At 22.4% G+C, this 13,658-nt stretch overlaps 1 protein-coding gene across 1 annotated transcript in view; it reads right to left on the bottom strand.

Annotated features, from left to right (window-relative positions):
- Nucleotides 1-13,658, bottom strand: part of Lar (tyrosine-protein phosphatase Lar) — a gene marked incomplete in the record, with an annotated part of 1,210,349 nt that overhangs the window by 965,551 nt on the left and 231,140 nt on the right. Inside the window, 1 exon segment of the mRNA XM_075293564.1 lies at nt 78-223.

Below are 13,658 nucleotides of genomic sequence, written 5' to 3' on the forward strand. Positions count from 1 at the left end.
TTATATGAATTTAAAAACAGGCACTTAGTTTAAGTTCCTTTTTAAAGTGAAGGTATTTGTAAAAATTTTAAACTTACTGTGTGTGTATTCTCCGGGTGTTGTTTTCTCGGTAAACACTTTGCTGTTGTTGGTCTTTTGATTTTCAGTTAAAGTTGCTGATTTTTTTTTGTTTGTTGTTGATTCTAATGATGATAAATTGCCAAATTATATTAGCTTTGATTATCTGCAAAGACAAAAATAAGACAAGAAGGAAGAAATAGTGTTAGAAAGTAGCCAAAGTGAACTCATTAAAAATCTAAATATGACAGCTAATTGTAAGAGCTAAAAACTTTTTCACAAAGCTGATTATTATAAATAGGATGGAATTTTATTTAGAGGCATCATCTCATCATTAGACTTGTCAACACTAAAAGGTCAGCTGTCATTATCAATTGCTTGATGGGGGTTGAACTATGAAATTTTCCAAGATAATTGTATACATCTTTGTGCGTCATGGCAAAAGAGAATCTTAGCATCTTAAAGAATCGATGGCAAGTGAATACCAATTATAACGACCGGCAAATGATTTATTTACACCCACTAGGTGAAGTACTTAAGAGCTTAAATAAATGCTTGTGTAGATTTTAGTAACCGACTATTGTCGAAATTTCAGCCAGAACAATCTTGTAGACTGTAGTGTAATCAGAAATTTGACTGTAGTAGGTAAACCGAGTTCTGCCAGGAACATGATTTTGAATGCAATAGTCATAAAATGATCGTTGGGTTTATATGCTATAATTATTATATTTTTGTGTTACCTTTTTGTCATGTTTCATGAATTTATTTTTCAGTGCAATAGTTTTCGTGAAGTTTTCTTCTCGATTCATTTCAAATTACGGATGTAATCGGTGCAAATGTGTTGTCAAATTGAGAGCATACGGGACGAAATCGTGAACCTTCCTTTTTTGTGAACGTTTCCGTTTCATTTTGTCACCATCCGTTCACGATTGTGGAAGGTATTTTTTTCTATTAGTGATCCCATATCCCTTAGTGATCGATGCATATAAAACCTAACTAATCCGTCAAGTATTATAATTTTGAGTAGTTGTAACTTCTCAAACCAAAGCGTTTTCAAGCGTACACTTTTAACGCCCGAAAATATGCAAAAATATGCCTTCTGTAGAAGGTAAACCGGATTCTCCACTAAATGCATTAATTTTTTACATTTTTGTGCTACCTTTTTTACGTGTTGTGCTTTTTTCATGAATGCCTTTTTTAGTGCTATAGTTTTTATTAAATTTTTATCTCGGTTCTCTCTAAGCAAACAAAATTTTTTTTTCTGGTTCAATGGCGAAATTAATTGATCCAATTAATTGTTTAATTGAAATGTCTTCAATCACATAAATGATAGTATCAATGAAAAAATTAATTGATACTATTAATTTTTATTAGATTTTTTTAATTGTATTTTTATAGAAAAATTTTATCAAAATTTTATTTTTATAGAAAATTTAATCAAAATTTTATGTCTATAAGAAATTTCGTCGCAATTTTATTTCTAAAGAAAGTTTTTTCAAAATCTTATTTCTTAGCAAATTTAGTCAAAATTTTATTGCTATAGAAAATTTTTGTCAAAATTTTATTTCTATAGAAAATTTTGTCAAAATTTAATTTCTATAGAAAATTTTGTCAACATTTTATTTCTATAGAAAATTTTGTCAAAATTGTATTTCTACAGTATTTTTTATTTTTTTAAATTTTATTCCTATACAAAATTTTGTCAAAATTTAATTTCTATAGAAAATTTTGTCAACATTTTATTTTTTATAGAAAATTTTGTCAAAATTTTATTTCTATAGAATTTTTTTTTTTTTTCAAAATTTAATTTCTATACAAAATTTTGTCAAAACTTAATTTATATAGAAAATTTTGTCAACATTTTATTTTTTATAGAAAATTTTGTCAACATTTTATTTCTGTAGAAATTTTATTTCTATACAAAATTTTGTCAAAATTTTATTTCTATAGATTTTTTTTTCAAAATTTTATTTCTATACAAAATTTAGTAAAAACTTAATTTCTATAGAAAATTTTGTCAACATTTTATTTCTATAGAATTCTTTTTTCAAAATTTTATTTCTATAGAAAATTTTGTCAAAATTTTTTATCTATAGAAAATTTTGTCAAAATTTTATTTCTATAGAAATTTTTGTCTAAATTTTATTTCTATACAAAATTTAGTCGAAATTTTCTTTTTATAGGAAATTTTGTCAAAATGTTATTTGTATAGAAGTTTTTTTTTTTTTTTTTTAATTTTATTTCTTTAGAAAATATTGTCAACATTTTATTTTTTATAGAAATTTTTTGTCAAAATTTGTTTTTATAGAATTTTTTTTTCAACATTTCATTTTTTATATAAAATTTTGTCAACATTTTATTTTTTATAGAAAATTTTGTCAACATTTTATTTCTATACAAAATTTTGTCAAAATATTATTTATATAGAAAAATTTGTCAAAATTTTATTTCTATAGAAAAATCTGCCAAAATATTATTTCAACAGAAAATTTTTGTGAACATTAATTTTTATAGAAAATTTTGACACAATTGTGTCAAAATTTTATTTCTATAAAAAATTTTGTCAAAATTTTATTTCGATAACAAATTTTGTCAAAATTTTATTTCTATAGAAAATTTTTTCGAAATTTTATTTTTATAGAAAAATTTGTCAAAATTTTATTTCTATAGAAAATTTTTGTCAAAATTTTGTTTTTATAGAAATTTTTTCAAAATTTTATTTCTTTATAAACTTTTGTCAACATTTTATTTTTTTATAGAAAATGTTTTCAAAATTTTATACAAAATTTTGTCAAAATTTAATTTCTATAGAATTTTTATTTTCAAAATTTTATTTGTATATAAAATTTTACCAAAATATAATTTCTATAGAAAATTTTTGTAAAAATTTTATTTTTATAGAAAGTTTTGTCAAAATTTTATTTTTATAGAAAATTTTGTCAAAATTTTATTTTTATAGAAATTTTTTGTCAAAATTTTATTTTTATAGACTTTTTTTCAACATTTTATTTCTTTAGAAAATTTTGTCAAAATTTTATTTTTATAGAAATTTTTTATCAAAATTTTATTTTTATAGAAAATTCTGCCAAAATATTATTTCTATAGAAAATTTGTGTGAAAATTTTATTTTTAAATTTTTATTTTTATAGAAAATTCTGCCAAAATATTATTTCTATAGAAAATTTTTGTGAAAATTTTATAGGAAAAGAGATATGTTTGTACGAACATATTTCATATCGGCTATCATGCATCGGAAGGTTCATCGGAAGGTTCAAGTGTGGTTCATTGTTGGGTTTAATGAACTTCCTGAATTTATTCTGCTAATTGATTGATAGTTTTGCTGCAAGTAGAGGGTGCTGATGAGGAATGTGGTAATTCCGAAACGTGCGTCCATCCAACCATCTTGCAGTCTATAGGGCTTTGCACAAATAAATTTGACAAATATTCTTTTCCTCTGTTGGTTAAGCTATACTTGTAGTTTAGTCAATGCATGGTTTTAAGCTGAAATCAAAAAACAACAACAATGCTTAAAGAACAAAACCAACAATAACAAAACAAAACGAATGAAAATTTTATTTTTATAGAAAATTTTGTCAAAACTTTATTTCTATAGAAAATTGTGTCAAAATTTTATTTCTATAAAAATTTTTGTCAAAATTTTATTTCTTAGGAAAATTTTTTCAAAATTTAATTTCTATAGAAAATTTTGTCAAAATTTAATTTCTATAGAAAATTTTGTTAAAATTTTATTTCTATAGAAAATTGTGTTAAAATTTTTTTCTATAGAAAATTTTTTTCAAAATTGTATTTCTATAGAAAATTTTGTCAACATTTTATTTTTTATACAAAATTTTTTCAAAATTGTATTTCTATAGAAAATTTTGTCAACCTTTTATTTTTTATAAAAAATTTTGTCAACATTTTATTTCTATAGATTTTTTTTTTTTTCAAAATTTAATTTCTATACAAATTTTGTCAAAATATTATTTCTATAGAAAATTTTATTTTTATAGAAAATTTTATCAAAATTTTATTTCTATAGAAAATTCTTTCAAGATTTTAATTTTTATAGAAAATTTTGTCAAAATTTTATTTCTATAGAAAATTTTGTCAAAATTTAATTTTTATAGAAAATTTTATTTTTAAAGATTTTTTTCAAAATTTTATTTTTATAGAATTTTTTTTTAATTTTATTTCTTTATAAAATTTTGTCAACATTTTATTTTTTATAGAAAATTTTGTCAAAATTTTATTTTTATAGAAACTTTTTGTCAAAATTTTATTTCTATAAAAAATTTTGTCAAAATTTTACTTATTTAGAAAATTTTTGTCAAAATTTTATTTCTATAGAAAATTGTGTCAAAATTTTTTTTCTATAGAAAATTTTTTCAAAATTGTATTTCTATAGAAAATTTTGTCAATATTTTATTTTTTATAGAAAATTTTGTCAACATTTTATTTTTTATAGAAAATTTTTTCAACATTTTATTTCTATACAAAATTTTGTCAAAATATTATTTCTATAGAAAATTTTTGTGAAAATTTTATTTTTATAGAAAATTTTGTCAAATTGTTATTTCTATACAAAATGTTGTTAAAATATTATTTATATAGAAAATTTTTGTGAAAATTTTATTTTTATAGAAAATTTTGTCAAAATTTTATTTCTATAGCAAATTGTGTCAAAATTTTATTTCTATAGAAAATTTTGTTAAAATTTTATTTTTATAGAAAATTCTGTCAAAATTTAGATTTTTATAGAAAATTTTGTCAACATTTTATTTCTATAGAAAATTTTGTCGAAATTTTATTTTTATAGAAAATTTTTTGAAAATTTTATTTCTATAAAAAATTTTGTCAAAATTTTATTTCGATAGAAAACAGAACGCCTTAGCACACTTAGCCAGACATACGTAGTTTGGAAACGCCAATTCAAATTGGCATTCAAAAAGGCATTACTTTCTAAAAAATTTTAAATTTTCGTAATTTGCAAAACATTCTCAAATGAATTTCCATGGATGTGAAAAAAGTCACTAGACCCAGGTTCAAATACCGGCTGGGGAAAATTTTTTAATTTTATTTTCATTATTTTTATTTTCAAAGATGAGTCCAAAAAAACTTCATTGGAAGTGGAAAAAATTGATGGAGGATCCCGGCATGTTCTTAAAAATAAATGTTTCAATTTTTTTTGGTGGGATATACTTAAGAAGTGAGGTAGATTTATAAAAGACAAGTGGGCCTAATTTCAATTAACGGAAGAAACCCACTTTTAAAATCCAATCACCTTAAATCTAGGCAAAAGACAAAATGACTTCAATATAACCAAAAAAAAATCGTATACTAAGGGTAAGAAATCTTGTAGTCGAAATTCCTAAACGTTTATTGTAATACAAAGCAAAATTATAAAATCTATAAATATTTGTAAGGATTTCCAACAAAATAAAATGTCTCTAAATTTACATATATATCGGTCGATGAATAAAAAAAAAAAAGATTTATATATGTAAACAGATTATCTACGTTCCTTTGACAAATCTCTTAATTGTAACCAGTACAATCATGGGGTCCCGATGATATTTTGTATACACATACACATATAAAATTCATTTATTGCATGTTGCTTAACATGAACATTGTTGTCCTGTTAGACATGTTAAAGGGTGTAAATATCCGTTTTATGCCTATAATACAAATGCATCGTAGAACATCTCCAATGACAGCACCCACAACATTTTATATGCATTACATACATAGTGTATACCATCATATCCATACATACATATATGGACAAACACATGCATACATAATTCATGTCCTTGCTAAATAATCAACTGCAAAATGTCATTTGTGTGGTATATTTGTATGGGTATGTACAAATGTGTATGAATATCCTTAGCCTACTGAGTAATTGCCTGGCAGTTCCTTTGATCACACGTACAAGTTGAAAACTTGTAAAATGCTATTGTCGTCAAACTATGTTCAATAAGGAAAAATTAAATAGACTTTAGGTGAAAGGGTCAGTCATGGGGTCTTCCTATGTAATTAATTAAAGTATGTCCTTATACGCAATATGGGCAATTCCCAGCTATATGAAAAATTTTCCTGGGCCATTTTAATTGAAATGTAAATTAATTTTTATAAGAAAATGTTTGAAATTTTTTAGGGTTTTAATTAAAATATTAATTGTCACAATTACAAATTTTAATCGAATGAAGATTTTCATCAAATTAAAAATATAATTTAAAGTTTTAATCGGAAATATTCAGAATTTTGTTCTGGACAAGTCATACACTCTGAACAAAGAGTTCTCTTTTCTCTTCCTGTGTAGTTAAACTAAAAAACATCTTTTGGAGGACATTTTTATACCCTTCACCACTACTGTGGTACAGGGTATAATAAGTTTGTGCATTTGTATGTAACGCCAAGAAGGAGTAATTATAGACCAACCTTTTAGTATACGGATCGGCTTAGAATTAAATTCTGAGTCGATTTAGCGATGTCCGTCTGTCTGTCTGTCCGTCTGTCTGTCTGTCTGTTGATGTATTTTGTGTGCAAAGTACAGCTCGCAGTTTTAGTCCGATTGTCCTAAAATTTGGTATAGGGTCCTGTTTCGGCTCAAAGACGATCCCTATTGATTTTGGAAAAAATCGGTTCAGATTTAGATATAGCTGCCATATATATTTTTCACCGATCTGGTCATAATTGGCGTGTATATCAACCGATCTTCCTCAAATTCCGTACATCCGAATATTTTATGAGTCTCGAAAAACTTGCAAAATATCAGCCAAATCGGTTCAGATTTAGATATAGCTCCCATATATAGCTTTCGCCCGATTTACACTCATTTGCCCACAGAGGCCAATTTTTTGCTCCGATTTAGTTGAAATTTTGCACAGGGAGTAGAATTAGCGTTGTAACTATGCGTGCCAAATTTGCTTGAAATCGGTTCAGATTTGGATATATCTCCCATATAAAGCTTTCGCCCGATTTACACTCATATGACCACAGAGGTCAATTTTTAACTCCGATTTAGTTGAAATTTTGCACAGGGAGTAGAATTAGCATTGTAACTATGCGTGCCAAATTTGGTTGAAATCGGTTCAGATCTAGATATAGCTCCCATATATATGTTTTTCTGATTTCGACAAAAATGGTCAAAATACCAACATTTTCCTTGTAAAATCGCCACTGCTTAGTCGAAAAGTTGTAAAAATGAATCTAATTTTCCTAAACTTCTAATACATATATATCGAGCGATAAATCATAAATAAACTTTTTCGAAGTTTCCTTAAAATTGCTTCAGATTTAAACGTTTCCCATATTTTTTTACTAACATTGTGTTCCACCCTAGTGCATTAGCCGACTTAAATTTTGAGTCTATAGATTTTGTAGAAGTCTATCAAATTCTTCCAGATCGAGTGATATTTAAATGTATGTATTTGGGACAGACCTTTATATATAGCCCCCAACACATTTGACGGATGTGATATGGTATCGAAAATTTAGATCTACAAAGTGGTGCAGGGTATAATATAGTCGGCCCCGCCCGACTTTAGACTTTCCTTACTGGTTGATTTTAATGTTGTGCTTTGGAACAATTTCCAAACTTTTTTGCTGGGAATTATATATTACTTTCTTTAGATTAATTTTCTTCTAAAAAACCAACAAAAACAACACTAGAAAATTTCCAAATGAAATTCCTCTATTTTTATACATTTTCTATCCTTTGAATAGGATTTACTCATATCACGTTATCCTTTGACGGCATGCCATGCATTTCGATAAACATTTATAGCGAGCAGTTATCCATGGATATGAGTGTGTTATGGCATTTCTGACAGAAGAAAGTGTCCATGCATGTGAGTGCTGACCATGTATTTCCTTTTACATGTAATTGATATCCTTTGTGATTGCTTTGGAAACCCACAAAGACACTTCATACCCTATACTTATACCTATTTGACATATGTGGGTCGAAATTAGCCCCAAATTCCAACACTTAACAATCCAACTCTGAACATTTCTAGACTTTTGTAGGAAATCGAAAAACTAAAAAAAAAACAAACACCACCCGCCTACTTTATTTACCCTCAATTACAATTCACCCTCCCATAATCGAGATATTATTTATATCCTAGTAGTACTCATATTTCAATAAGGGGGAAGAATTCTTCACCTGCAATTCAAGTTAACTGTCACTCATAAATCATATCGAGAACATCATATTATGCGTCTCGGCATTGAGTGCGTGTAAGCATATACACCCACACATTTCTAGAGCAAACATAGAAATATAACTTCCTATTGTTTCAATGTTTGTATGTATGAATATCCTTTTATTATTTATATCCAATTGTTTAGCTTTTTTATTATTGAAATATTGGCAAAAGATGTCTTCAACAAATATTGTGAGGTACACTATCAAAGTGTGGGCAATAAAAGATGGTATAAATTTGCGCTACCAGAAAAAAAAACTTTGTGAGAATTTTCTTTTTATAGAGACTTTTGTCACAATTTTATTTTTATAGAAACTTTTGTCAAAGTTTTATTTCTATAGAAAATTTTGTCAAAAATTTATTTCTATAGAAATTTTTTTTAACATTTTATATCTATAGGAAATTTTAGCAAAATTTTATTTCTATAAAAAAATTTTGTCAAACCTTTATTTCCATAGAAAATTTGGTCAAAATTATATTTCTATAGAAAAGTATGTCAAAATTTTATTTCTTTAAAAAACTTTTGTCAAAAATTGATTTGATAATTGTATCAAAACCGAATTTCTATAGAAAATTTTGTCAAAATTTTATTTCTATAGAAAACTTTGTCCAAATTTTATTTCTATAGAAAATTTTGTCAAAATTTTATTTCTATAGAAAATTTTGTCAAAATTTTATTTCATTAGAAACTTTCATCAAAATTTTATTTCTATACAAAAAATTTTGTCAATATTTTATTTCTATAGGAAATTTTGTCAAAATGTTTCTTCTATAGGAAATTTTGTCAAAATTTTACTTCTATAGAAAATTTCGTCAAAATTTTATTTCTATAGTAAATTCTATCAAATTTGTATTTCTATAGAAAATTTAGTTAAAATGTTATTTCTATAGAAAATTTGGTACATATTTTATTTCTTTAGAAACTTTTGTCAAAATTTTATTTCTATAGAAAATTTTGTCAATATTTTATTTCTATAGGAAATTTTGTCAAAATTTTACTTCTATAGAAAATTTCGTCAAAATTTTATTTCTATAGTAAATTCTATCAAAATTGTATTTCTATAGAAAATTTAGTCAAAATTTGATTTCCATAGAAAATTTGGTACACATTTTTTTTCTTTAGAAACTTTTGTCAAAATTTTATTTCTATAGAAAATTTTGTGAAAATTTTATTTCTATAAAAAATTTTGTCAAACCTTTATTTCCACAAAAAATTAAGTCAAAATTTTATTTCTATAAACAATTTTGTGAAAATTTTATTTCTATAGAAAATTTTGTCAAAATTTTAGTTCCATAGAAAATTTTATCAAAAGTTTATTTCTATATACTATTGTGTCAAAATTTTATTTCTATAGCAAATGTTGTCAAATTTTATTTCTATAGAAATAAAATTTTATTTTTACAGATTTTTTTTTAAATTTTATTTCTATATTAATTTTTGTTAAAATTTTATTTCTATAGAAAATTTTGTCAAAATTTTATTTCTATAGAACATTTTCTCACAATTTTATTTCCATAGAAAGTTTTGTCAAAATTTTATTTCTATAGTAAATTCTATTAAAATTGTATTTCTACCTAAAATTTTGTAGAAATTTTATTTCTATAGAAAATTTTGTAAAAAAATTTAATTCTTTAGAAACTTTTGTCAAAATTTTATTTCTATAGTAAATTCTACTAAAATTGTATTTCTATAGAAAATTTATTCAAAATTTTATTTCTATAGAAAATTTTATCAAAAGTTTATTTCTATATACTATTTTGTCAAAATTTAATTTCTGTAGAAAATTTTGTCAAAAATTTATTTCTATAGAAAATGTTGTCAAAATTGTATTTCTATAGAAATAAAATTTTATTTTTATAGATTTTTTTTTAAAAAAATTTTATTTCTATATTAATTTTTGTTAAAATTTTATTTCTATGGAGATTTTTTTTCAAAATTTTATTTCTATAGAAATTTTTTTTCAAAATTTTATTTCTATAGAAAATTTTTTTCAAAATTTTATTTCTATAGAAAATTTTGTGAAAATTTTAATTCTATCGATTTTTTTTTTCAAAATTTTATTTTTATAGAAAATTTTGTCCAAATTTTATTTCTATAGAAAATTTTCACAAAAGTTTATTTTTATAGAAGATTCTATCAAAAGTTTATATTTATAGAAATTTTGGACAAAATCTTATTTCTATAGAAAATTTTATCAAAAGTTTATTTCTATATAGTATTTTGTCAACATTTTATTTCTGTAGAAATTTTTTTCAATATTTAATTTCTATAGAAATAAATTTTTATTTTTATAGAAATTCTTTTCAAAATTTTATTTCTATATTAATTATTATTAAAATTTAAATTTTTGTTACAATTTTATTTCTATGTAAAATTTTGTCAACATTTTATTTCTATAAAAATTTTTGTCAAACCTTTATTTCCATAGAAAATTTAGTCACAATTTTATTTCCGTAGAAAATTTTGTCAAAATTTTATTTCTATAGAAAATTTTGTCAAAATTTTATTTCTATAGAAAATTTTGTAAAAATATTAATGCTTAGAAAATGTTGTCAAAATTTAAATTTTATTTCTATATTAATTTTTGTTAAAATTTTATTTCCGTAGAAAATTTTGTCAAAATCTTATTTCTATAGAAAATTTTGTCAAAATTTTATTTCTATAGAAAATTTTGTCAACATTTTATTTTTATAGAATATTTTGCCAAATATTTATTTTATATAAAACTTTGTTAATTAATTTTATTTCTTTAGAAAAATTTTTCACAATTTTATTTCTATAGAAATTTTTGATAAAATTTTATTTCTTTAGAATCTTTTGTCAAAATTGTATTTCTATACAAAATTTTGTCTAAATTTTCATTGTATAGAAAATTTTGTCAAAATTTTCTTGGTATAGAAAATTTTATCAAAATTGTATTTCTATAGAAAATTTTGTCAAAAAGTTAATTTTATAAAAAACTTTGTTAACATTTTATTTCTATAGAAAATTTCTTCACAATTTTATTTCTATAGAAATTTTTGTTAAAATTGTATTTCTATAGAAAATTTTGTCTAAATTTTATTTCTGTAGAAAATTTTGTAAAAATATTAATGCTTAGAAAATGTTGTCAGAATTTAAATTTTATTTCTATATTAATTTTTGTTAAAATTTTATTTCCATAAAAAATTTTGTCAAAATTTTATTTCTATAGAAAATTTTGTCAAAATTTTATTTCTATAGAAAATTTTGTCAAAATTTTATTTCTATAGAAAATTTTGTCAAAATTTTATTTTTATAGAATATTTTGCCACAAGTTTAATTTTATAGAAAACTTTGTTAACACCTTATTTCTATATAAAATTTTTTCACAATTTTATTTCAATAGAAATTAGTCTTAAAATTTTATTGCGTTAGAAACTTTTGCCAATATTGTATATCTATAGAAAATTTTGTCTAAATTTTCTTTGTATAGAAAATTTTGTCAAAATTGTATTTCTATAGAAAATTTTGTCACAAAGTTAATTTTATAAAAAACTTTGTTAACATTTTATTTCTATAGAAAATTTCTTCACAATTTTATTTCTATAGAAATTTTTGTTAAAATTTTATTTCTATAGAAAATTTTGTCTAAATTTTATTTCTATAGAAAATTTTGTCTAAATTTTATTTCTATAGAAAATTTTGTCTAAATTTTATTTCTATAGACAATTTTGTCTAAATTTTATTTCTATAGACAATTTTGTCAAAATTTTATTTCTATAAACAATTTTGTCAAAATTTTATTTCTATAAACAATTTTGTCAAAATTTTATTTCTATAGAAAATTTTGTCAAAATTTTATTTCTATAGAAAATTTCTGCAGATAATTTTTTCAAAATTTTATTTCTATAAACAATTTTGTAAAAATTTCTTTTCTATAGCAAATTTACTCAAAATTTTGATTCTATAGAAATTTTTTCTAAATTTTATTTCTATAGAAAATTTTGTCAAAATTTTATTTCTATAGAAAATTTTGTCTAAATTCTCATTTTATAGAAAATTTTGTCAAAACTTTATTTCTATAGAAAATTTTGTCAAAATTTTATTTCTATAGAAGATTTTGTCAAAATTTTATTTCTATAGACAATTTTTTCAAAATTTTCTTTTTATAGAAAATTTTGTCAAAATTTTATTTCTATAGAAAATTTTGTCAAAATTTTATTTCTATAGAAGATTTTGTCAAATTTGTATTTCTATACAAAATTTTGTCAAATTTGTATTTCTATAGAAAATTTTGTCAAATTTGTATTTCTATAGAAAATTTTTTCAAAATTTTATTTCTATAGAAGATTGTCAAATTTGTATTTCTATAGAAGATTGTGTCAAATTTGTATTTCTATAGAAAATTTTTTCAAAACCTTATTTCTATAGAAAATCATTTCAAGCAATAATTTTTATAGAAAAAACTTGTTAAAATTTTATTTTTGCAGATTTTGTTTTTTTTTTAATTTTTATTGTACAGAAAATTTTGTAAGAATTTTATTTTTATAGAAAATTTGATACCTTAAGCTATTTCTTCAAAAATAGCCATTTACTGCCTTCGTATATGACTATTGCATTTAATAGAATATGGCTATATCTTCTCCTTTAATTTTCTTTGCTTTGAAGGAGTAGCTTCAACAGCACAAAACAATAATTATTTTATCATTTTTTATGGATTATAATTACTATATACGTACGAACACGTACATATTTATGTCTGTATTGTATTTTTGTTTTATTTGTCCTATTGAAATATTTACCTTAAGGTCATAATTATTCGATTACTAAAATTTCCTTTGTTTTGGGTGGGGGAGTTGGTTGTTTTCATTTGTTCGCATACACATACATATGTATTTTAATAACTGTTTTCTTTGTCATATAAAGGATGTTATTGCTGATAATTGAAATTTGTTCAACTATATATACATGTATGATTTTTTCTTTTTTTTCGACACATTATACTCTGTACATACATAGAGTAATTACTATGTTTGATGGGCTGTTCTATAGTAGTGTTAATATTTACTTGGAATTCTTTGTAAATTTAGACATTATCATGATGACATTTTAATTTCATTTAATGGCAAACACACATCTACTACCATACAAAATACGAAGTAATCATATTTCCATAGAAAATTATGAATATGTGTATCTCTTTCAGTTTTCTTTGCCATTAATAAATTTTCCTATATTTCGGAGAATTGGTTATTGAATATGGTAATTTAATTGTAAAGGACATGTTATAGTTCAATTGAAATTCAATTTATACACTCAGTGATTTCAGTGCACTCCAAAAAAGTTTACTTGGATCCAATGATTTTGATACACCCTTAAGAATTTTAATATTGATTACGAGTCAGAGATGTGATTTCTTTAAA

The sequence above is a fragment of the Haematobia irritans genome, chromosome 2 (genome assembly GCF_050003625.1).
Source record: "Haematobia irritans isolate KBUSLIRL chromosome 2, ASM5000362v1, whole genome shotgun sequence".
NCBI lineage: Eukaryota > Metazoa > Arthropoda > Insecta > Diptera > Muscidae > Haematobia > Haematobia irritans.